Raw genomic sequence first — 24,421 nt, forward strand, 5'->3', positions numbered from 1 at the left:
GATGTCATAGACTATTTAGGTCAGAGGTCACAACTGGCGCCCATGGTGGACAGAATAATGACCCCTTCCCCCAGCACTACAATCCTAATCCCTGGAATCTGTCAATATGTTAATTTACATGGCAAAAAGAAACTTATTTTTTATTTTTTATTTTAAGATTTTGTTTATTGGGGCACCTGGGTGGCTCAATGGATTAAGCCTCTGCCTTCGGCTCAGGTCATGGTCTCAGGGTCCTGGGATCGAGCCCCACATCGGGCTCTCTGCTCAGCGGGGAGCCTGCTTCCCCCTCTCTCTCTGCCTGCCTCTCTGCCTACTTGTGATCTCTCTCTGTCAAATAAATAAATAAAATCCTTTAAAAAAAAAAAGATTTTGTTTATTTATTTGAGAGAGAGAGCAAGAGCAGAGAGCCCAATGTGGGGCTTGATCCCAGGACCCTGAGATCAAAACCTGAGCCAAAGGCAGATACTTAATTGACTGAGCCACCCAGGCATCCGGGAAATTTAGCTTTGATTAAAGGCCTTGAGATGAGGAGATTATCCCAGATTATCCACATAGTCCAGTTTAATCAATGAGTCTTTAAATGGGGAAAGCCTCTCCCAACTGTAGTTAGAGAGAGCTATGACAATAAAGAAGGGCCAGAGAGGTATGACTTTGCTAGCTTTGAAGGTAGAGGAAGGGGGCCATGAGCCAAGGCAGGTGGATGACCTCAAGAAGCTGGAAAAAAGCAAGGGAACAGAATCACTGAGAGTTTTCAAGAAAGAACATAGCCTTTCAACACATTGGTTTTAGCCTGGTGAGTTATGGCAGACTTTTCAGTTACTCAACTGTGAAATAATATATTCATACTATTTTATGCCACTGAGTTTGTGATAATTTCTTACAACAGCAATAAAAAACAATTATGACCACCCACAGGCTAGTTATGGCCTATGGCTGGCAAGTTTCACATTAAAATGTTCTGTCTACTTTCTTGAAAACTCAGAAAATCTGTGAACATCAGTCCACATTTGCACATAGAAGTATTTCAACAGAATGGAAAACACCCTCCTTCTCCAAAAGGACAATTTGTTCTCCAGGTCATCATGGTCCCCACAATCCACCTGCTTCTGCTACCTCTTTACCCCTCTTGCTGCTACATGTATTTAATTTGCCACATCAGTCTAAGCCTATGGACTCAAAATAGCTTCACATCATTTACCGGCTACTTAGCATTATGAGAATAGTAGAATAATTCCACCGTGGTCGAAGAATATCTTAGAGACTGTAAAGTCTGCAGGTAGTCCTACAAGGTTTCCCATGCCAGGGGAGGAGTGCAAGGCTGCAGCCGGGTGCAAGAGCGGAAGGAATCGTGCAGTCACAAATAAAGGACCAGGCAACAAGAGCAAAGAAAGACAGCAGGAATGAGGACATATCATCGGCCTCCAGCAGTTACCCTTCTCCATTCTCTGGCAATTATGTAAAGAACTTTCCCAGAATTTAGGATTCATGACACCGGAGGAAAAAGAAACACTAAATTGACTAAAGATTAATTTTATTCCAGGGGTGCCTGGGTGGCTCGGTGGGCTAAAGCCTCTGCCTTTGGCTCAGGTCATGATCCCAGGGACCTGGGATCGAGCCCCACATCAGGCTGTCTGCTCAGCAGGGAGTCTGCTTCCCCCTCCCCCCTCTCTGCCTGCCTCTCTGCCTACTTGTGATCTCTGTCTGTCAAATAAATAAATAAAAATTTTTAAAAAGATTAATTTTACTCCAGAGTGATAAAAGAGAGCCTAGTAAAAATTAAAAAAAAATATATGGAGTGTAGTCATGTAAAATAATGGGATTCCTAAAACAAAGGTTAATAAAAATAGTTTGGGGTTTATCTGTTATGACAAAATAAAGTATAAGAATACAGATGGTGCAGGGGCGCCTGGGTGGCTCAGTGGGTTAAGCCGCTGCCTTCGGCTCAGCTCATGATCTCAGGGTCCTGGGATCGAGTCCCACATCGGGCTCTCTGCTCAGCGGGGAGCCTGCTTCCCTCTCTCTCTCTCTCTCTCTGCCTGCCTCTCCGTCTACTTGTGATCTCTCTCTGTCAAATAAATAAATAAAATCTTTAAAAAAAAAAAAAGAATACAGATGGTGCAAATTATAGTGTAGACCAGTACACTGAACTGAAAAGTTCCACATGTCATCATGAGATTTTTCCTCTTTCATACCACACACAGAAGACGATATAAAAAGATTAAAAAACAACAACAACAACTTTAGCCCATTCCTCTTCCTTCTTTGAGATCAGGAACAGGGCAGAGGACAAAGTCAATCTTCATCTTATTAACTCTTTATTCATCTTATGGCAGAAAGTGTTCTAGTGTTATTTTAATATTAGAAATTAGGTTCAGATGAATGGATAAAGAAGATGTGATATATATATATATAATATATTATATATATATATATAATATATAATGGAATATTAGTCAGCCATATAAAGGAGTGAAATCTTGCCATTTACAATGATGTGGATGGAGCTAGAGAGTATTATGCTAAGCAATATAAGTCAGTCAGAGAAAGACATATACGGAGACACAGAGAAAGAGAGGCAAACCAAGAAACAGATTCTTAACTATAGAGAACAAATTGATGGTTACCAGAAGGGATGTGGGGGGTGGGGGGTGGGATGGGTTAAACAGGTGATGGAGATCAAGGAGGACATTGGACATTTGTAATGAGCACAGGGTTTTGTAGGGAAGTGTTGAATCACTATATTTGTACGCCTCAAACTAATATAACCCTGTATCTTAACTATACTGGAATTAAAATTTAAAGCTTAATAAAAAACAAAAATAAAAGAAATCCACTTCAGTTATTAATTCAAAAAAATTTATCTCCTGAATGTTACATTTACATCATATTTTTCAATAAACTTTAAGATGAATTTCGTATCCAATACAATACATGTGAACATGGTAAGTGCAAAATTTGTTGAATTTTGACAAATGTATGAACCCATGAAACCATCCCTGCAATGAGAACCAGGAACACTGCATGCTACTGCTACTTCTGGAAGTTTTGAAACTCAAATCCAATAATAGGTTTTTAAATCTAATAGTTATTTTTTATTACAGCAAAGGGGGATAGCAAAAAAATAGTTTTGCCCTTTGGGAGTCATGTTCTAATTCTAAAATTTCCTTTTTTTTTTTTTTAATGATTTTGTTTATTTATTTGTCAGAGAGAGACAGAGAGAGAGAGAGAGCACAAGCAGGGGGAGCTGGAGAAGGAGAGGCAGACTTCCCGCTGAGTGAGGCGCCCAATGTGGGACTCGATCCTAGGACCCTAAGATCATGACCTGAGCAGAAGACAGACACTTAACTGACTGAGCCACCCAGGTGTCCTTAATTCTAAACTCTCTTAGTAACTTCCAAAAAATGATAGAGAGTGATTATCACCTATTTATACTTTATTTAAAATTAATATACCACATTTGAGGTTGGATAGATAGATACTGTATATGACTTTAGATTGCTGTGATACAGATGCTGCATCCTTAAAATCCTTAATACATGGCTAAAGAATCCAGATTCCAAATGTGGACCATGACACAGCAGCAAATGGTAAGCAACATCACACAGTATCCCCATAGTCTGTTTATCTTTTTTTTTTTAAGATTTTATTTATTTATTTGTCAGAGAGAGAGAGAGAGAGAGAGAGCGAGCACAGGCAGACAGAGTGGCAGGCAGAGGCAGAGGGAGAAGCAGGCTCCCCACAGAACAAGGAGCCCAATGTGGGACTCGATCCCAGGACGCTGGGATCATGACCTGAGCCGAAGGCAGCTGCTTAACCAACTGAGCCACCCAAGCGTCCCCCCATAGTCTGTTTATTAGTGTTTCTTTCCTGTTAGACTGCAAACTCCCTGCAGGTCATGGCTGTTTTGCTCACAAACCGAATTATTGCTAACACATGGTAGCCCTAAACAAATATTTGATGAAGGAATGAATGGAAGAAGGGCCCAAACTGAAAACTACCAGTTCAAGTTCTGGGGGAAATTACTTGTGCTTTTCTAATTTAATGCCAGAAAAGCTTGAGTATAAGAACACATGCTGGGGAGCAGGACATTTTTCTATTAGATGCTTTCTTTATCCCTACATCTTTCAGACAGGTGGAGGGCATGTGCTCCAGGAAAGAGAGTGGGATGCTGGGTGTCAAGTCTCCAGGGTTTAATTCCCAACTCTGAAACTCACTAGCTTCAAGGCCTTGGGCAAGTCACTTAACCTCTGTTCCAAACAGAAATAATACCACCTCCTCCCAGGAGCACACCAAGGCACGTTTGATTGATGGCTAAGCTCTTGGAGTCTTTGATGAAATGTGCTGACTTGTTGCCAAGTATTACTACTGCTAATAATAATAATGTTTTTCTAACACAGTCCCACAGAGCAATATAAATCTGTAACAAGGGACAGATCGCTCCGACAAAGCAAATTATGACCAGTTCTTTTTGAAAGAAGGATGATAAGCTTAATTCTACAATGGTGTCATTTTCTGTACTCTGTTCTCTCCTTCTTTATAAGGAGAACATGTTGTCATGTGGCTCCATGATGTGTATAGGCTTCTTTGGGAAGGGAAAATCAAGGGGGAAGACAGCAATCAAGCACAGACACAGTCATTTCATGGAAATATCATGTTTCTTGGGTGGGTTGATCATCTATATAAAAAATTTAAAAATAAAAAGGTAATTAGGAAGGCAGAAATGTTGTCATTTATTATTTCATCGGTTGCATGGCTTTATTCAAACTCAGAAGGAAATTTAAGGAAACTCCAATCCATCAATTTGATTTCAGAACATCTATTTCTTGAAGTGGAAATATTATTCTATATTACTTATGAACTTCTCTCTTTTCCTTTACAATATCTAGTCTGATTTTTAAGTATGATTTTAATAATGAGATTTGATTAGATAGTTTTCCAGTAAATAATGCATATTTATCCTGAAAAATTTGGACAAGGGTATAAAACCTGAATGGATAAATGTTGGGATGTTGCTATAATATAGTAATTAAAAGTGTGTTCTCAGCACAGAGTGCTAAGGTTCTATCCCATGTCTACCACTGTTAGTTTGAGTAGACCTCTGAATTTCTGTGTGCTTGATTTTATCTTCTTTTTTTTTTTAAGATTTTATTTATTTGACACACAGAGAGATCACAAGCAGGCAGAGAGGCAGGCAGAGAGAGAGAGAGAGAGGAGGAAACAAGCTCCCCGCTCAGCAGAGAGCCCGACGTGGGGCTCGATCCCAGGACCCTGAGATCATGATCTGAGCCGAAGGCAGAGGCTTTAACCCACTGAGCCACCCAGGCACCCCTTGATTTTATCTTCTAAGTGGGGCAATAAAGCCTATCTTCCTGGTTGGTTGAAGAATTCCATTAAATTAAATAGTCCGTGTGAAGCTCTTGAAAGAGAGCCTGGCACAGAGCACACTGTTCATGAAGCTACTGTGATTAGATAATTACTCATAATCCCTAAATTTAAGGACAGTTTTTTCAAAGCCCTTTCTATGTATCTAAAATTGTATATAAAGTATGTAGCTTCTTTTGCAGAATTGAAATCTGTTTGTCCACGCCCCCCCCCATTCATACATTGAAAAATAATCCCCAGTGAGATGGTGTTAGGAGGTTGGTCCTTTGGGGGTTGATTAGGTCATGAGGGTGGAGTCCTCATGAATGGGATTAGTGCTCTTATAAAAGACACCCCAAGACTCTCTCAGCCTTCTGCCATGTGAGGGCACAACAAGAAGACAGCTGTCCATGAACAGGGAAGCAGTTCTTCATCAGATACTGAATCTGGTCATGCCTTGTTCTTGGACTTCCCTGCTCCCAGAACTATGACAAATAAATGTTTGTTGCTTGAGCCAGCCAGTCAATGGCATTTTGCTGTAGTGGCCCAAACAGACTAAGGTGAGATCATACCGTACAAACTATTCTTAACCTTCTTTTCATCACTTAGCACATTACAAAGATTTTCTCAGGTCATTAGATATTTCTGTGCATTTACGGCACAATCGTTTAGGGCTCTGGATAGGTTTGTCATAACCTAAAGAACCAACTTCTTATCATCAACCATTTACATTGTGCTCAAATTTTCTTTTCATAAAGAATTCTGGAAGTGACCAACATTCGTGGATACCTTAGCTCTGGGATAGATCTTTAAAAGTAAACTTTCTGAGAAGGGAAGGAATTGTCCTCCAGAAAAATTGAGACAGTAGTAGATACTTCACACTAGTGTAATGTCGTCTTATTAAATCCCCATAAACATATATGGTTTCTTTCTGCATGAGATAGGCCTAGGATACTCTTTTGGGGAAGACAAGAGGCAGAGGGATAAATGAAGAGATCGGAATATAGATTGAAAGAGTGTGGATGACTTTTGTACTTTTTCAAGATCAGTTTCTACTGAAACAACCTATGGATGGGCAGTTCAGATTTACAAAGCTTAATAAAAACTGGCAAGCATAGACCCTACCCTTCAACTCTATTTAGAAGAATTTTTTTTTAATTTTTTCCTCTTTTTTTTTCTTATTGTGCATGATACCAAGGCTATCATATTTTGAAATTATTTATCTTACATTCTTTTAATTTACTCTCCTTACAGTATTTGTTAAAGAAAGCCAAGTTCTCCTTTGACATTTTCCCCATTCCAGTAAGATGTAAATCTTGACAAAAATACGATACAACTAAAGGTAGTTTCTGATATATAGTAGCAACTTGACATCAGCTTTTATTTTTCGATTCACTAACTCATCTGTGCCCACCACTTGGCCTCTTCACCTGTTCTAACCTTGCTTTTTCTTCTCTGAACTGCCCTCCCAAAAGAAGACAATCATTTTTAAACTAAGGTTATGTTCATTGAGTCTAGAAGTAAGCAATATATGGTTCACTTTGGTGGAAGAAGAAAAGAGAATAGTGGCTCATTTATTCAAATCGAGTCCTGTCCCTGGATGTTAATGTATCCAACACCTACATTTAATGGAAACATTCTTCATGTATTGCAATGAACAGTGTACATCTAAATTCTACATATAAAGCTGTAATTTTATTGAAGGATTCTAGTGACATTGACAAATGATGTCACCAGTAAGCTGTGTTTGAATTACAACTTTAATTATTTACACCTGGGTCTACATTACTCCTGTATTATACCTGTCATAGCACTATCTTGTCCTGGGCCTGCTAACAGGACCGTGATGATAATTTATTCCAACAGCGGGTCAGGTAGAACAGCACAGCAGCATTCGTCAACCACTGTACAGAATGGTAAGACTAATGTGGGACCGGTCAGAGTATGAGCATAGAATTTACAGAGGAGCTGTTTTGCCAACTCCCTTACCTAAGGAAAAGAGTTTTTTCTGGGCTCTTGAGAGAGTAGCACCACTAACCTGCTAACCCAAAAGTAGAAAACTGTCTGTCATTCTTTTTCTCTTTCTCCCACACTCACCCACCACTCTCCACCTCTCTCTTTTTCCCTCTGCCCCTCATCATTATTTGATTTACAGATACCTCTGAGATTACTTTGATAACAACAGGCAACCTAGAAGATATATTTTAGATATTTTCATTTTGAACTCATATGTGCATTTGACCAGACCCCAGTCCCTTTTAACAAGATCATCTTGTTTGTCACTAGTCTTATATGAAAGGCCCCAGGAGAAAGTAATCTGGTCTGGGCACATAAAGGTGATTGAAAATTTGGATCCATTTTATCTACCCAATATATGACTTAAAGGAAATCCTCAAGTTAAAGTTAGTTTTACTTATTAAAGAATAATTATATGGCACAAATGAAATTAAGCATGATGTTTTGACCTGTTTTTTTTTTAAAGATTTTATTTATTTATTTGACAGAGAGAGATCACAAGTAGACAGAGAGGCAGGCAGAGAGAGAGAGAGAGAGAGAGAGAGGGAAGCAGGCACCCTGCTGAGCAGAGAGCCCGATTCGGGACTCGATCCCAGGACCCTGAGATCATGACCTGAGCCGAAGGCAGCGGCTTAATCCACTGAGCCACCCAGGCACCCCTGACCTAAGTGTTTTAATTGCAAAGCTCAATGCCAGATAATGGTATTTTGGAGAATGACTCCTACACAGTAGGGATGTTTATGTACCTTTTCAAGTACTCTCCCATGAAGATGAAAGAGATGGTATGGGAAGAGCTCCAAATGGACATTAATCACAAGTAGCATTTGAGGTCCCTAAGGAGCCCGAGTAATTCAGGAGACAGCCTGAATGGAGAGAATTTTATTGAAAGCCTGAATGGAGAGAAGTGTATTGAAAAAGAAACACACCAGCCATATATGATCCTATCAGCCTTATGTGGTAGAAAACATTTTGAAATTAGCTGGTGTATAACTCAAATACGGATTTTTACAGTGGTTTCAGCTGAGAAGTACTCTTAGAGAAAAGGTACATAAGACTAATTTATTTTCTTGAGAAAGAATGTAATAGAGGGAGTCTAGAAAGGAAAATACAAACATGAAAATAGTAATTGAGTTAGGTAGTTGGGATTATTGATGCTTCTTACTTATTTCAAAAAAGCACGGGTTCCATTTGTGTTCCAACAATTAAAAAAAAAAAAAAGTGAATCCCATCAACCTAATCAAGTTCAGTCAAAACTTCACAAGCAGATCAGGCACTCCAAAATCACTATTTCTAAACTGCAGGTGCCCATTCATCTACCTTTTGAGATAAATACAATTTATTAGAACAAAATCCGCTGTATAAAGCTCTAATTTTACAGAAAACAATATCATACTTCTGTACAATATTATGTTTTCAAAGCACTTTCAAGAAGAATCTCAAAAATGTTACATATGAATTGCACTCTTACTAAAATATGTAGGAAAGCTATTGTTAAAAATCCCCAGGGTCTATTTTCCAACTTGAATTAAAAATATTATAGTTTATAAAGTAAGATATGCCTTGGGTGGTCAAAAATACAAATCAATGTTAGCTCTAGATGGCCATTGTGACTTATTTTCCATACTACAAATATTGCTGTCCAAACGAATGTCTACTCTGCCTTTTGCCACATTGTTTACAATTAATTACTGGGGCAGAATATCAGAAACATTCTTGTGATTTGGTGAACAATTCTCTACCCAGCTTCTTCGTTCTTTAATATTAATGCAATTTTTAACAGCCAAGTCTGAAGTGTTCTTCTGGCCTCATGCTCCCACGAGGGAACTTCTTAGAGACTCAAACCTTTGGACTGTCCTGCTCCCAAGCTGACTTATGCCTTCTTATAGGATTTTCTGCCTGACGGGTTGGAAGAATACAAGGCAATTCCAGCTTCTGTCTTTGAAGCTGCCTGCCCATGGAAAGTCCATGTTCTGGTCTGTTCTCTGTACATGCTAAGCTTCTTAGGTCAGGAGGCTTTTCCAGGGGTGTCATAGGGTGGCCTTGCTCACTGTTAGCAAGGGACAAAGTATAGAGAGTGAAGAATTAGGAAAATGCACACCTAAGCTGTATCCTTTAGCTCAGGTTTTTATCAGTAAGAAGCTAATATTTTGATCTTCATCTGTGTCCAATGGTTACAGAACATTATTTATCGAAATTATAGTTTCAAGAGAAGAAAGTAGTGATACACAGTCTATTAACCTTGAGAGATGGACACAGGGACAGATATTTAGGGACCAAAATGACATGTGTTAATCTTTACTTCTGATGGGACAGCTAGGAGACTTAATTACTTAGCATTTGATAGGTTTAGGTCTTGTAGCGTTGTACCTTGGCACACCGAGGCAGCATATATGTGGCTGTTTTTGTCCAGTGGTGTAACCAGTTACTAGTGGGGACAGACCCCAGTAAGCCATCCAGTTTGACTGCGTGTGTCACTGCTGCTGCCCATGAATCCCACAGGGCCAACTTGCCCTAATATTGGTGAGGCCCAGAAAAGAATGAGCAGATCATAGAAAAAGAGATTCTTTTTGTCAGATATCACTGGGCAGACTCTCTAGGTACCACTTGTGTGGAAGGATTTTAACTTCATTGTGGTTTTTTGATTTTTTTGTTTTTGTTTTCATCAAGGCCTTCAAACTAGGATGTTACGTTTCAGAAGCAGTTAGATTCTGTTTGAGCAACAGAGCTTCATAGCAGGTACAGTACGAATCTGAGTCAATCTTTTTCCCCATCTTCATTTAGTGTCAGGGGTGGAAATATGAAACGTTCAAAACACGTATTCATGTGGTTTGCCTCCAAAGAGCTCTGCCCAACCCATTGCCTTCAAGGGACTGGACCCAGACTCAGAGGGCTAGTGATTGCATCAATGAAAAGCACCCAGTAGAGGAGCCCTTGTTAAATAAGGGACGGATCAGCTTTGCTTGAGGTGGAGATATAAATGGCATTTATTCAAACCCTAAGTTAAGAAGGGAAATAAAGGTCTGTGTCAGGAATGCCCTGTCCTCAGGAACCATGTTTGTTAGGGTAACAAGGAAGAACTGGATTGCTTTAAAAACTATTAGAACATGATCATTGGGAGAATAAAAGAGAAAAAAAGAAAGTTTAATGAAGGGGAAGAGAGAGATTTTCCCTAAGTTCTTATGGAAAAGGGTAGCTCCACATAAACAGGAAAAATAGACTTTGGAAGTCAGTCTGGGCAAATAGGGAGGGCACACTTCTCCTCCGCATCTCCCAATGTCTTCCATGTTATTCCTTATGCTCCACAAGTAAGTGAAACCATATGATAATTGACTCTCTGTGCTTGACTTATTTCACTCAGCATAATCTCCTCCAGTCCCCTCCATGTTGATACAAAAGTTGGGTATTCATCCTTTCTTTTTTTTTTTTTAAGATTTTATTTATTTATTTGACAGAGAGATCACAAGTAGGCAGAGAGAGAGAGAGAGAGAGGAGGAAGCAGGCTCTCTGCCGAGCAGAGAGCCCGATGTGGGACTCGATCCCAGGACCCTGAGATCATGACCTGAGCGGAAGGCAGAGGCTTAACCCACTGAGCCACCCAGGTGCCCAGGTATTCATCCTTTCTGATGGAGGCATAATACTCCATTGTATATATGGACCATATCTTCTTTATCCATTCATCTGTGGAAAAGCATCTTGGTTCTTTCCACAGTTTGGCGACTGTGGCCATTGCAAAAGCATACACCTTTCAAACAAATGTGTCTACTTCATCCACTCCATCCCCACATCAAATGACCCCACCCAGGATGCATTCTCTCATCAGAGGACCTCCAACGTGGCACTGAACTTGAACACAAGTTAGAAGAAATCATAGTGTCTGAGTCTGGATTCTGGGACTAAACCCCATGACTTTGAAGTTTAGTTACTTTGTATACCAAAATATACTTTTGGGTAAATCATTTAAATCCTGTGCCTCAGTTTCTTTAGATATAAAATCGGATTAGTAACATTCGTCCCTTGTGAGATTATTGTAAATATTAAATAAACTCAGATGATAAAATTCAAAGATCTGCTCATGATACGTAGCAAGAGGTGTTATCTTCCCTGCACCTTGTCTTACCTCTATCCTTCCCAGGCATTCTACCTCCGAAGACAGAGAATAGCACCGACAATCGCTGGAGCCCGTTCGGATGTGCGGACTGATGCCTTAAACGCGGTCCTCTAGCCTTCTGTTGTATACCTACTAGCTCGATAATCGCTGATTCAAGCCCTGAGAAGTGAATATTTGCAGCTTTAAGGATAGGCCTCTCCCAGGTTTTCTGGGACCCAGGCTCCTTCGAGGAGAATCATTCGAGTGAGCGTCTGGAAATCCTGCCACCCTTCTCCTGACACTTTTCTTTGAATCCCAGCTACCATTTCTGATAAGTGACGACTAAAATTTTCTCTCCGATCCCCTCTGTAAGGACCGCTAAATCCGGGTGCTTCACCTTGCGCCACGCATCCTTCCCCGACTCCGGGATTTTCCTCAGCTCTTCATCTCATCGAGTCTCGAATAAGTCAGAAACTTTAATGTCAACAATAATATTTCCTCCTGCCTTAACTTTTCTGGAGTGCAGGGACATGTCTCTTCTGTTCTCTTTATCTCCGAGTTCATTCCAGGGAGACTGTTTTGTTTTCACAATTCGCTTAAACGTGTCCCTTTCTTTTCCCACCACCTGAAAAGCTCCTTCTCTTTGCTGGATCTGCCACTTTTCTTTTCTGACATTTTCTGCTCCTGGGGATTGAGCCTTGCTCCACAACCTCTAGTGTGTCCTGTAGGAAGTGTGAATTCGGTAAACTGCAAGTCTGCCAAAAGCTTGCACTTTTTTTTTTCTTTTCTTTCTTTCTTTCTTTTTTTTTTTTTTTTAAAGTCAGGAAAATCCAGGAGTCAGGGAAGGATGCATGGCAGAAGTATTGGGCCTGCCTAAGCATTGAGGGACATGCTTCTCAAAACTCCAACATCAGTTTTGTTCAGCCATCTGCTGGAGGTGATTGTCCAGGCAAAACAAATGAAATCAAGGAGGTAGATTCACAAGCCTTCCTTTTGGTATCAGTAGGAGTAATGATACTAACTCATAAAATAGGATGGACAGGGCAGTAAAAACGCTATCTATGATACTGAAATGATGGATACTGTATATGTTATTATTCTTTTGTCCTAATTCATAGAATGTACAGCACCAGGAGTGAATCCTAAGGGAAACAGTGGATTTTTGCTGACTATGATGTGTCAATGCTGGTTCATCCTTGGGGGAAAAAGGATTCTGGTGAGTGATATTAACAATGGGGAGGCTATGCTTGTGTGAGGAGGGGTTGGGAAATCTCTGTACCATCCTCTCAATGTTGTTGTAAACCAAAAACTGCTCTAAAAAACATGTCAAAAAAGCAAAACAAAACAAAACAAAAACCTCGAAAGGAGCCTGTGTGATTAGGACAGAAGACACAATGTGTTCAGCAAAGGGGTACTGAATGCAAAGAGGCCACAAGGTGATACAAAATGGGAATTTAAATATGATAGGAAAGAAAGATGACTCAGCAAAGACAGAAAATTTCTAAACTTTGCAGCAAAAGAGTGATATTGTAAGTGCTACTTTCTCAGAGGACACAGTGCATAGGTGCCTTTATTCTCTAGTAGGGTAAATATCTGCATAGAACTCAGAATGGGAGAGCCCTCACAGCTGACTTCATGTTCATAAGCTACAAATTCCATATATTCGTATTGGACTTATTGGCAATGAAGCCATGGAATCCTATTGAGTTTCTCCTGATAGCTGTCACAAGGTCTAGATTTCTACCCAGTACTCACATCTAGTAAGATATTTTACTTGCATAAAGGCCTCCAAGGGTTGGCCATTTGCTTGTGCTTCAAACTTGTCTGAATATAGGACAAGTGCTGGGATAGTCTTTAGACCCTTCACTTTGGATGTGAAGTGAAAGGTAGAAGACAAGCTGTTGAAAGCAGGAAGCTCAGAACAACAGTGGTGGCTTCCCATGGCTTCTGGGAGTTCTTCTGAGAATTACCTACTTGGCTTTGCTTTGTGACTTTCCCATGAGTCACATTTCTAGATTTCCTGGAAATGGTCTTTTGATTTTCTCCTGCAGCTCTAGAAATTGTTATTGTATAAGTTTCTAATTCCATATAATAAATAACATTTTAATGGAACTAATGTGGAGAGGCTTCTGTCCTGACTGATAATTCTGATGTAGAAGTAAGTCGAATTCTGAGGCTTACAGGAATTTTATTCAGGTAAGAAGGCAGCCCAAGATGGGAGTAGTAAAGAAACCGCAGCTCTACTCAGGTACTAGAGTGAGCTGTCTTTGGCTATGAATGACTAGACTGTGAATATTTGGTGATAGGGATACTTTTTGGAATTCGATAAATTTTTCTTGAACTTGAGGTGGCTAACCATATTTTCTTTTGATTTGTTTAAATTTTGCTAATCTTTGATTTATGTAGAAAAGACAATAAATTTAATTTTTGATAATTTCTTCCTGGTAATCTATAAGGGCATTTATGCTAAAATTGGAGACATTTTGGTATAATAATGTTCTGTTATTCAGAATACATTTGGATTTACCATTGCACAGTCTCAGGTGAACTAATTATATAATGTAATGGGGCTGGGCAAATTTAGAGATGGGAATGATTCAAAAATAGATTTTTTTAGGCAGGACTTCAGAGTTAATTTCGTTAATATTGTGTCTCAATTCAGAGTCTTTTACGTGTAAAAGTGTAATTGCCCAAAGAGGTTCTAGAAGGGGACACAAAGAAAGAATATTTCATAGGAGGTATTGTAGTTTCTTAAGGTAAAGTTAAGACTCCCTGATAAGCTATTGTTTATTTACCCCAGGGGATTTGCCTCACCCAGGCTGACCATTAGACACTATGCCATGACTGGTGAGTTGCAGAAGGCAGTGATATCTCAAACACTACTCTCTGAGAATATAGAATATTCTCCTCTCTGGAGGGGAATTAATAGCCATTTTATTTCCATGGCTCTTCCACTAGAATAACATTCTATATCTCTCATCACCCTTGTCTAGACTATTCATCGGGAATTCTCTCTTGTCTGTCCCTTTCATAAGGCAGCGAGAGCTACCTTACTGGTGAGTTTGCCAGAAGGCACGCTTCTGAGTTCTTTCTCTTTGGGTTCCTGGTCCAGAGAGTTTCATGAGGTGAGCTTATTAGAGTTTATTGGTGCAGTGATGCCCTTGATGAGAACTGTAGTTAACTAGCTCTGCGTGCAACTAAGTGGCAGGTACCACTTACACTTCTTGTGTGAAGGATTAGGAAGCTCAGTGTGGTCACTCATCGAAGCCAGGTCTTTGGGATGGCTTGGGCAGTAATATGACTGATATTTTGCTCTCCAGGATTTTGAACTTCTCAAAGAAAATATGACTACAACATGAGGTAATTCTCTTCAGTGGAAAAATGTGTTGCAAGCATCAGACTCTTCAGTAGTCTTACTGGGAGACTCTGTTTAGTTTCCTTGCTGCTGACCAGACACATTGTTCCTCAAACTCTTTTCAACTCAAGTACAAGTCATAATGGGAAATATGGTTTACACTGTGACTTGGCCCATATACAGGGAATCACAGTTTTCATAAACTTTTTTTATATTAAGTCTACTGTCTCTGATATTTTCTATTTTACTTCATTTTTTTTAAATGATGGTCATGGCCCCTAAATAAATTTCCTGACCTAGTAATAAATCAGTAGCCACAGCTGAAAAATGCCAGAACATCATATGTTCATGTACTAGGAAAGAAGAGACGTTGGGAGCAAGTTCTAGACAGAGATGTTTGAAAGAAAATATCATTTTCTTTTCATGCAAACATTTGTAATGATGTGCTTTGCTCTCCAAAAAAGAAAACATTATATGAAACTCAGGTGTGAGTCTCCTTAAAGAGCTGACGACAATCCTGAACATTATATATTTTTTTTACTTGTTGAGTTCAGGACACTATAATTTACAGCCAGTTGGAAAATGTTGCTTAATAGTTGCAGAGCTGCATATCTTTCCGGCTGGATCACATGATCCTTGAGGGCAGGGACCATAAATTCTCTTTCTCTGATATCCTACATTCATACTTAATATGTGGCAGACATGATCCCAGACTTCAAGGACTACATAGCCTAGTTAAAGAGCAATATTAAACTCTCCTTATTAAGAAACTTTGTCACGTGACCAAGAGCCAATTTTTTTTTTTTTATAGAGTCACAATTGAAATTCTGAGAGTAATGTGTAAGTAGTTGAAATCAAGTGCAGTTAGTGCCAATTTTGGGAATAGGCAAATTCTGGATTGAATTTCAAATGACTGACAGATGATTGGGAGGTCTCTGTAGAGGTTATACTTCCTGGGTCTCGGCACATCACCTGCTTAAGAAAAGCAATTTCACTGTGAAGACTCAGACCATCTTTCTCCTAGATGTGTGCTTTGAACCAATTATAATTTGGTGCCAGAGAAAACCAGAGCTGAAGCTTATCGGATGTACTGGTACAGCATCACTAATCCTTACAGATCAAGGAGAAAATAAAGAGTCATTTGTAATTTGCAGGGCTGATCGAAAGAGTGCAGAGGCGTGGGGTTGCCTTTAACAAATTACTTAGGTAATTGGCTAGTTTGGGGTAAAGAAAAGGAACCCAAACCCCAAAAGAATTATGCCCCAAACTCGCCTGATCCTAAGAATCACAAAGGATGATGGATAAGAGTTCATATTCTAAGATGAACTGTTGATCGGAAATAATAACCTAATTGGTCTAGAGTAGGTTGGGCATCACTGGTCAAAGAACAGGTAAAATTAATAAGTATATTCCAATAATTGTCATGTAAAAAGCAGTTATTCCTCACCAAACACTATGGTATATTGGACATTGCTTCTATGTTCTATAATTTCATCTTGACTAAAGCTCTATGAAGGAACACTCTGACTTCCATTTCACAGATGAGGCTCAGAGCCTCAGTTCGTGCAGCCAGTAAGGGGAAGAGCCCAGACCTCTCCCACTTCCATCCCGGTGTCCCTGACCGCCATGTCAGTCCCCAACACCTGCAAAGAGGTGACGTTCTCCACAGTTTAGCCTCCTATATAGGATCTTGGGCTCTGGAGTCTGATAGTCCTGAAACACCATCCCCGTTTCACAATTAACCAGCTGTCTGATCATAGTAAATGGCAGTTTGCTCATCTGTAGAACAGTGATATTAATAGTATCTACTGCTACTAGAGGTGTGAGGGCCAGCTGGAACTATATTAGAAAAAGAAAGGTGCCTTCATTGGCAGTATTGTGCCTTTGTCAGCCTTTGGCAAATAGAAATTCAGCGTATGTGGAAATGATGCCATATGCAGTTTGTTTTTTTTTCAAGATTTTATTTATTTATTTGAGAGACAGAGAGAGAGAAAGCACAAGCAGGCAGAGTGGCAGGCAGAGGAAGAGGGAGAAGCAGACTTCCCACTGAGCGCAGAGCCTGACATGCGACTTGATCTCAGGACTCTGGGACCATGACCTGAGCAGAAGGCAGACACTGAACTAGCTAAGCCACCCAGGCACCCCCCCCCCCCACCAAAAAACATGTAGTTTTTTAAAATAATTTTTCTTAAAAATGTGAACTTTACAAAATTTCTCTTCCTTTGGGTTTACTTCCCTGATTTTTCTCTGATGAGAGATGGCCATTTTCTCTTGAGCGTACAAGATATTCATTCCACCCCACAAAAAGAAAAAAAAAAATGTTACCTCAGTTCAGCTTTTCAAAATATTAAGAAAGTGTACTAAATTACTCTTCCTCTTACCACATGCCAGAATATTTTCTCTTACCCTCCCACCTAAAAGTAATGTGTCTTAAGTCCTAAAAGATTCTGGGGATTAACTCCTATGACTAATATTGGGCAGGCTCACCCAGGATTTATTAGGGATCAATGTGACCAATGAGCTTGGCAGCTGGTAGTGGTCCTCCTTTCCTCCTAATGCTGTAAAAATAACATTGTTGCCATTATTACATCATTTCAGTGTCTCTAAATATGTTCATCAGTCTGACCACTGCTAAATGTTTTTAGAAAAAAATCTTCTTTCTGCTTCTCAAAAGGTTAGCTGACATCGAAGTGCTGGCAAGTTACCAAAACACAAATCTTGGTCTCCTTCCTCACCTCCCACCGCCCAGCTGATTGAACAAGTAATAGTCAAAATATTTGTGGAGACTGGTGTTGCCCACAGGAGCACCAAGTTTCTCCTACTGATTAATTCTTTCTGCTCCAAGGTAGCAGTGCAATATTGTCCCGAGTGCTAAAACTGCCAGTAACGATCTCGCTTTGGTCTTAAAGATACCACGTCTGGAGCTTAATGGCAGCGCTAATTCTGATTTATTCCTCCAAATGCCAACTCTGGAAAGAAAGGTCAAGATGGTCAGTGGGTTCCCGTTATGGGGAGCTCTAAAACGAAATAAGAGGTAACATGGCCAGGAGGGGTAGATAGAGAATGGCTTCATCTTGCCCTCATTGACTCAGACAGCCCACTTACAGTTCACGCGTCACCCAGGATCATGGTGAGCCTTCCCGGGTGGCTGCTGCCACAGTCCCTGAAATATTTTGCTCATTCTTTCCCATTAGAGCCAAAGGTCTCTTAAAAAAAAAAAAAAAAATGGGATGCCTGGGTGGCTCAGTTGGTTAAGCAGCTGCCTTCGGCTCAGGTCATGATCCCAGCATCCTGGGATCGAGTCCCACATCGGGGTCCTTGCTTGGCAGGGAGCCTGCTTCTCCCTCTGCCTCTGCCTGCCATTCTGTCCGCCTGTGCTCGCTCTCTCTCCCTCTCTCTCTGACAAATAAATAAAATCTTTAAAAAAAAAAAAAAAATGTGCTGCTCATGTTCCCAAAACCTCAAGATTACCTCTCCCTTAAACCCATGCCAACTAGGAAGGGCCTCTCCTGTCTCAGTTCCCTCCTTTCACAAAAGTTTTCTCTCTTGTTAATCTTTTACATTCAAAACATCTCGGGCATACTAGGACTGCATTTAATTAGTACAGACACTTGGAACACTTAAGTGTCTTGGCCTTATGAGGAGAGGAAGGAAGAAATGTCTCAGGCGCAAAGATCTGGCACTCTGAAAGCTAGCAGCTTATCCCCATCACCTCTCAGCTATTGAGGTTAGAGCATAGAAGCAGCACTAAGTTCATAAACTATTTGGAAGCAACCCCTATTAGGATTAGTGCTCTACCTCATGTGAACAGGAGAGTTATCAGACTCTGACACCATGAACCGAAGCGGATCCAGCTTTCAGTGTTTGAGTAGTGAGAGAGGTACCTTTAAATTCCAGAACGACTCATAATCTAGCTGACTCTCGCTATCTTTACTCCATCAGCCTGCTGACTTCGATGCCCACCAGTAACTCTAGCGGTGGATGTTCTCTTGTGATTTCATGCTTCCTCTATGCCACCAATGACTCACTACCTCATGGATATCACCAGGGTAGGAAATGGACCCTGGGCATGCTCCCAGGAGTGCAGACAAAGCTATCGATTCCATTTGGTTTGGTATAGCTTCATTAATCTCAGAGACACATGCATATGCCATAGTTTCCCTCAGAAATGAGAGTTGCACCATTGTGCTTAAGTCACATTTCAAAACTGCAATATTCAACAATATCTTAGTGATTCAAAAACCTATAAAATGATCCTCCCTTTTTCTGCTTCGCTGTTTAAATGAGATCATCTCTACTTGTCTCCTGTATTTTAATATGAGGAAGGCAAAAAACCCACAGATATTACTTTGTTTTCCAGGGGATCCAAAAAAAAAAAAAAGTTCCAAAGACAATACTTCTGACATTAAAGATCTCACATGTATTAGTTTACTTTCCTTTAAGTATAAAATCTTCTGGCAATTCACTTAGGCTGCATTATTCCTTACCTTCCAAGGCACAGCAATGAGTGAGGACTGTCTATAATTTAGTTGTTCTCCTACAGTTATTAAACTTGCACTATTAGAACCAGATACATACACAATTTCCATTACTCCTCCCTTTAAGCTGGTTTGCTTTTGAATCATCATTTGCAAATATTTAAATGCATTTAACATGTATTTACCTCTTCTCTTTTTCTGGGGGAAGCGAGCTTCCATTTTCCTTTGCCGCCTCTTCTGTAACAAATGCGCGGTAATCAGTGTACAAGATTCTTCGCTTGAACCTTCTTGTACAAGGTCAAGATACAGTTTAAAAGTATTTACTTGTATGTGTATACTCTTTAATACCCTTTCTTCTTCAATTCCTTTCTCTTATTGCCCTTCAGAATTCTGCAACCTTTCAATGCATTATATGAGAAATACACTGTAAAGAGATGGAAACTAGAACATTTTACATTAAATTCATCTAAGCAGCTGGACTATAATTTGCACACATTCACACAACTCTATCCCCATCCCTTGCCCAAATCCCATGGACCTTCCATGTCTTCCCAACAGACAAGGGATCTTTTCTTCATACAGTGATATATCCTGTTGTTCCTTATCATGACCTGTTGGATGACCTGAATACAATAGGAAGTCTTGGCTCTGCTTAGAAAGGATTGGAATGAAAACCACATTCCGGGTGTGTGGTGTGTGTGTGTGTGTGTGTGCATGCGCGCATGCGTATACACACCCATACATGAGCACACACAAGCGCATATGATCATTGTGTCAGTCAGTAAAAACCCAGACTGGTAAGGCAGTCCCTGGTAAGAAAGGTCATATGAAGAATGTGCCTAGAGTCTTGGTATGTGCGCATCTGAAGACAGGGGGAAAGAACAAGAATAAACAGGAATTAACTAACTGGTCTCTTTGTCTCCAGCCTTTGTCTTCCTTCAGTTCTCTTCCACACTGTAGCTGCCAGAAAACAGAAATCTGATCATGATAATCCCTTACTTAAAAGTCTTTAATAGCTCTCTGCTAACCCGTAAGATAAAGTCCAGACTCCTTAGCATGATATATAAAGCCCTTCATTATCTGGTTCCGGCCTCTGTGGTCAGCTTTATCTTCCTCCACTCCCCATGAAGCTAGAGCCATAGAGCTTTTTAATGTTCCCAGAACATGCTATGAGAACCAGGGTCTTCCCTTTATTTAGGACCACTATCATGAGAAGAATTCTCTGATCTCCCCCACAAGAAGCATTGGGAACTTTGTACCTCTAAGAGTTTTACTTCTTTAACCATGGCTTAAATAAGAGCTAAGTGCCTTGCTTATTAGAAAAGATCACTTGATAGAATTATGTTGACATGGGGTACTGTTTAAAAACACATCCATCCAATTTTACTTTACTAAGACTGCTTGGCCCCATTAAGTACTCCCTAAAAGTCTGAAATGCACTAGGATTTAGTGGGGGCATCATTTGTTCCTAGTTGGTTGTGCTCTGCACAGCCCCCTTTAAAGTAAATCACCTTAATGGTCTATCTCTTCGAGTGTATATGTGTGTGTGTGTGTGTGTGTGTGTGTGTGTGTGTGTGTGTGTGTGTGTGTGTGTGTGTTTTAATATATGCTTGGAAAATTCCCCTCAGCAACTCATCTACATGGCCATAAAAAGGAGAAAACATGTGAAAGACTACACTTATTTTTGAGATGCTTTTGTGAAAGTGACTATCTGGACCCTGAGAACTGGTCTGGTTCCTGCCCTGCCATAAAGCAGCTTCGTGACCTGGCCTCAGGCTTCGGTTCTGCTCACCTTGAACTCGAACTCTAGCTGTGCAATAGGAGCAAATCCCGAAACTTCTCAGGGGGAAGTGGCTACTCTGTTTCCACTTTATCCACTTTTCAGCAATTCCCAGTCCATTGAAATCTTTCCTTCTTACCAATCTTTTTTACTTGCAAGGCTATCACGGGACACTTCTTTTTTTTTTTTTTTTTAAGATTTTATTTATTTATCTGTCAGAGAGAGAGAGGGAGAGAGAGCGAGCACAGGCAGACAGAATGGCAGGCAGAGGGAGAAGCAGGTTCCCTGACAAGCAAGGAGCCCAATGTGGGACTCGATCCCAGGACGCTGGGATCATGACCTGAGCTGAAGGCAGCTGCTTAACCAACTGAGCCACCCAGGCGTCCCCACGGGACACTTCTAATCACCAAATTCAATGAGAAATTTCAGTCCTTATCCTGCTGGATTTCTTTAAGACACCACTTAAGATGATTGCTCACTCTCTCTTTGAAACTCTGCCTTCCCTGAGCTTCTTATTCTCATAATACACTAGGAAGTATCTTCTCTTTCATCTTTATGGGGTCTTTTCTTCTTCATACACTTCACATATTGGTGTTCCTCCTGGTTGAGTTCTGAGCCCCGATCATCTCATTTTCACAGCTGGCAAAACACCTCATCTTGTGGTTTCGTCTTTCATCCAGACTTTTATGATTCCCACACCTTCAACTCAAGCTTGGACTCAGCTTTAGACCTTTATCCAAATTCTTGCTGGTTGACTCCACCTGGATTTCCTACTGACAACTCAACCTTAAAAGTCTGGAATAAATCTCTTCATCTTCCCCGTCTTCAAAAAGTCTTCCCCCAATAATCTCTGTCTAAATTGATAGTACCAGTTACCCACAGTAGAAATCTGGGAGTTATTCTTCACTTCTTCCCAGTGTCCCATGTTTAATCAGTTTTTATATCCTTGTCAATTTTGTCTCTAACATATTTCCAATTTGTCCTTTTTTTTTTTAAAAAATCCCTATTATATTGCCTAGGTTTTGATGAATACCTTCACAGGCTCCTAAGTAATTCGAAAACCTCATAATAGGTATTTCTGCTTTGAATCTTGTCCCTCTCAGGGATCACAGTCCCTAGAGTTCAAATCTACTTGGAAATATTTAAGGGTTCTGTCTTTCCTGTACAATAAAACCCAAGAGCCTTAACATCTATGGCAACTTCATTACTCTGGGTCATGACTATTCCTTTATGTTCTTATCATCTACACATTTTCATATCATATTCAAGAAAACCAAAATCCATCTGGCCCAGATGATTGTGTTCCTTACCTCTGATACTTTTGCTAACCCCTTCTTTTTCGATACTTTAACTGTGGCAGAGAGTAATGTTCACCAAATGTTCAACATCCTCCTTTGCTCTTGCACTTGAGTTGGAATATGTGACTAGTACTGATCAATAATTTTGAGTGCAGGTGAAAGGTATCATTTATAAGTCAAAGCAGATAAGCGTCAGGGTACTTACATCTCATCTCATTCTCCTTCTCTTTTTCCCAGCCACATGCGAGAACTTGAAGATGGGAAGTTGCAATTTGGAAGCAGCCGTAATCCCAGAATCACTGTTGGAGGAGAGGCACCATGACAAAGATATCTAAATCTTAAAAAAAAAAAAAAAAAAAAAAAAAAAAAAGTCTAAATCTACTTGTTCTGGAGCAGAATTAAGAAATAAATCTATGACAGATGTAGTGAAAAGAAGGGCCATCTGTACCCCAATGTTTATAGCAGCAATGGCCACGGTCACCAAACTGTGGAAAGAACCAAGATGCCCTTCAACGGACGAATGGATAAGGAAGATGTGGTCCATATACACTATGGAGTATTATGCCTCCATCGGAAAGGATGAATACCCAACTTTTGTAGCAACATGGACGGGACTGGAAGAGATGATGCTGAGTGAAATAAGTCAAGCAGAGAAAGTCAATTATCATATGGTTTCACTTATTTGTGGAGCATAACAAATAGCACGGAGGACAAGGGGAGATGGAGAGGAGAAGGGAGTTGAGGGAAATTGGAAGGGGAGGTGAACCATGAGAGACTATGGACTCTGAAAAACAATCTGAGGGTTTTGAAGGGGCGGGGGTGGGAGGTTGGGGAAACCAGGTGGTGGGTATTGGAGAGGGCACGGATTGCATGGAGCACTGGGTGTGGTGCAAAAACAATGAATACTGTTACACTGAAAAGTAAATTAATTTTTAAAAAAGAAAAGAAATAAATCTATGCTGCATTTAAGACGTGAGATTTTTGTGTCTTATTGGTGTTGACACATTTTGCTTTCAAAATTATGCTCCAGAATCAGAATCACTAATTGTGAAAACTTTCTCTATCCCTACCAAGACTGAGTTATGTGCATTTTCTCTGGGGTTCCCAGATTGTGATTTTAATTTTGTTATGGCAATAAAAAGTATTTGATGATATGTCTACCCCTTCTTCCTTAATAATTGATTGTGCTCTCTTTCAGGGCAAGATCTGTATCTGCTCTATCATCTAGGTTTGTTGAACAAATTAATGAGTTAATGTATGCTTGAAACCTTGAACTGTACTTGTACAGAATAAGCGCTCAATAAATGAAAAATAAAGAAGTCACCATTACTGTTGTCATTAATAGTGTTATTAAGGTTATTTCCTCATCACCTACCATGATGGCACATATGAGTGCTCAACACAAGCAAGAATGAAACTGTGTGTGATGTAATTCTTGCCTACACGAAACCGACTAATGCTTTCTCTACTCATTTTAACGAAATGTTCATTGTTAAGCACAGTACCATGTAAGTTATTCTTATTCCAATTTACACAAATAGAAGTGGCATTTTACTTACTCCTCTTCATTTAATTCTTTTCTTTCAGGAAGACTTAATCTTAGTCTTTAGCCATGACTGTTCCTAGTGTATTTAACTTTGGGAGTTTGTTGGAAGAGATGGATACTAAAATAAAGATCACTGAGGCTTATCTATGAACATTTTTCCAACTTTAAAATTTTTATACTTGATCTTAGCCAAAATGCCAAGAAGTGATCCCACTTTTAATTTTTTAAGAAAATTTACAAAATTTTAAATAAATTCTTAGAAGGATATATACATAATACATAGATTACAACTACTTATGAACTATATATATATTATGCATCAGAAAAGTCATGATTAGCTAGAGAAACCTACAAAAGCTGGTATTTATAAGAAACAGTAATAAAAAAGGATAAAAGATGGTAGCACATTGTACTAGTTTCCTCTTCCCTGCTGTACCAAATTACCACAAACTCAGTGACTTAAAACAATCCAAATTTATTCTCTCATACTTCTGGTTGTC

General features: G+C 39.8%; 1 protein-coding gene across 4 annotated transcripts in view; it reads left to right on the plus strand.

Moving 5' to 3' along the window:
* The window catches only part of PEX2 (peroxisomal biogenesis factor 2), a 95,286-nt gene extending 72,480 nt beyond the window's left edge, over window positions 1-22,806 (plus strand). For 2 of the 4 annotated variants that reach the window (XR_007126632.1, XR_007126633.1), the window contains 2 exons: window positions 12,583-12,680; window positions 22,613-22,806. The gene's annotated coding sequence lies outside the window, so the exon portion shown is untranslated. The remainder of the gene's footprint in view (window positions 1-12,582; window positions 12,681-22,612) is intronic. The other 2 variants (XR_007126631.1, XR_007126637.1) reach the window with 2 other exon arrangements.
* The last annotated feature ends 1,615 nt before the right edge of the window (window positions 22,807-24,421 follow it).

Source organism: Lutra lutra, chromosome 4, assembly GCF_902655055.1.
Source record: "Lutra lutra chromosome 4, mLutLut1.2, whole genome shotgun sequence".
NCBI classification, from domain to species: Eukaryota; Metazoa; Chordata; class Mammalia; order Carnivora; family Mustelidae; genus Lutra; species Lutra lutra.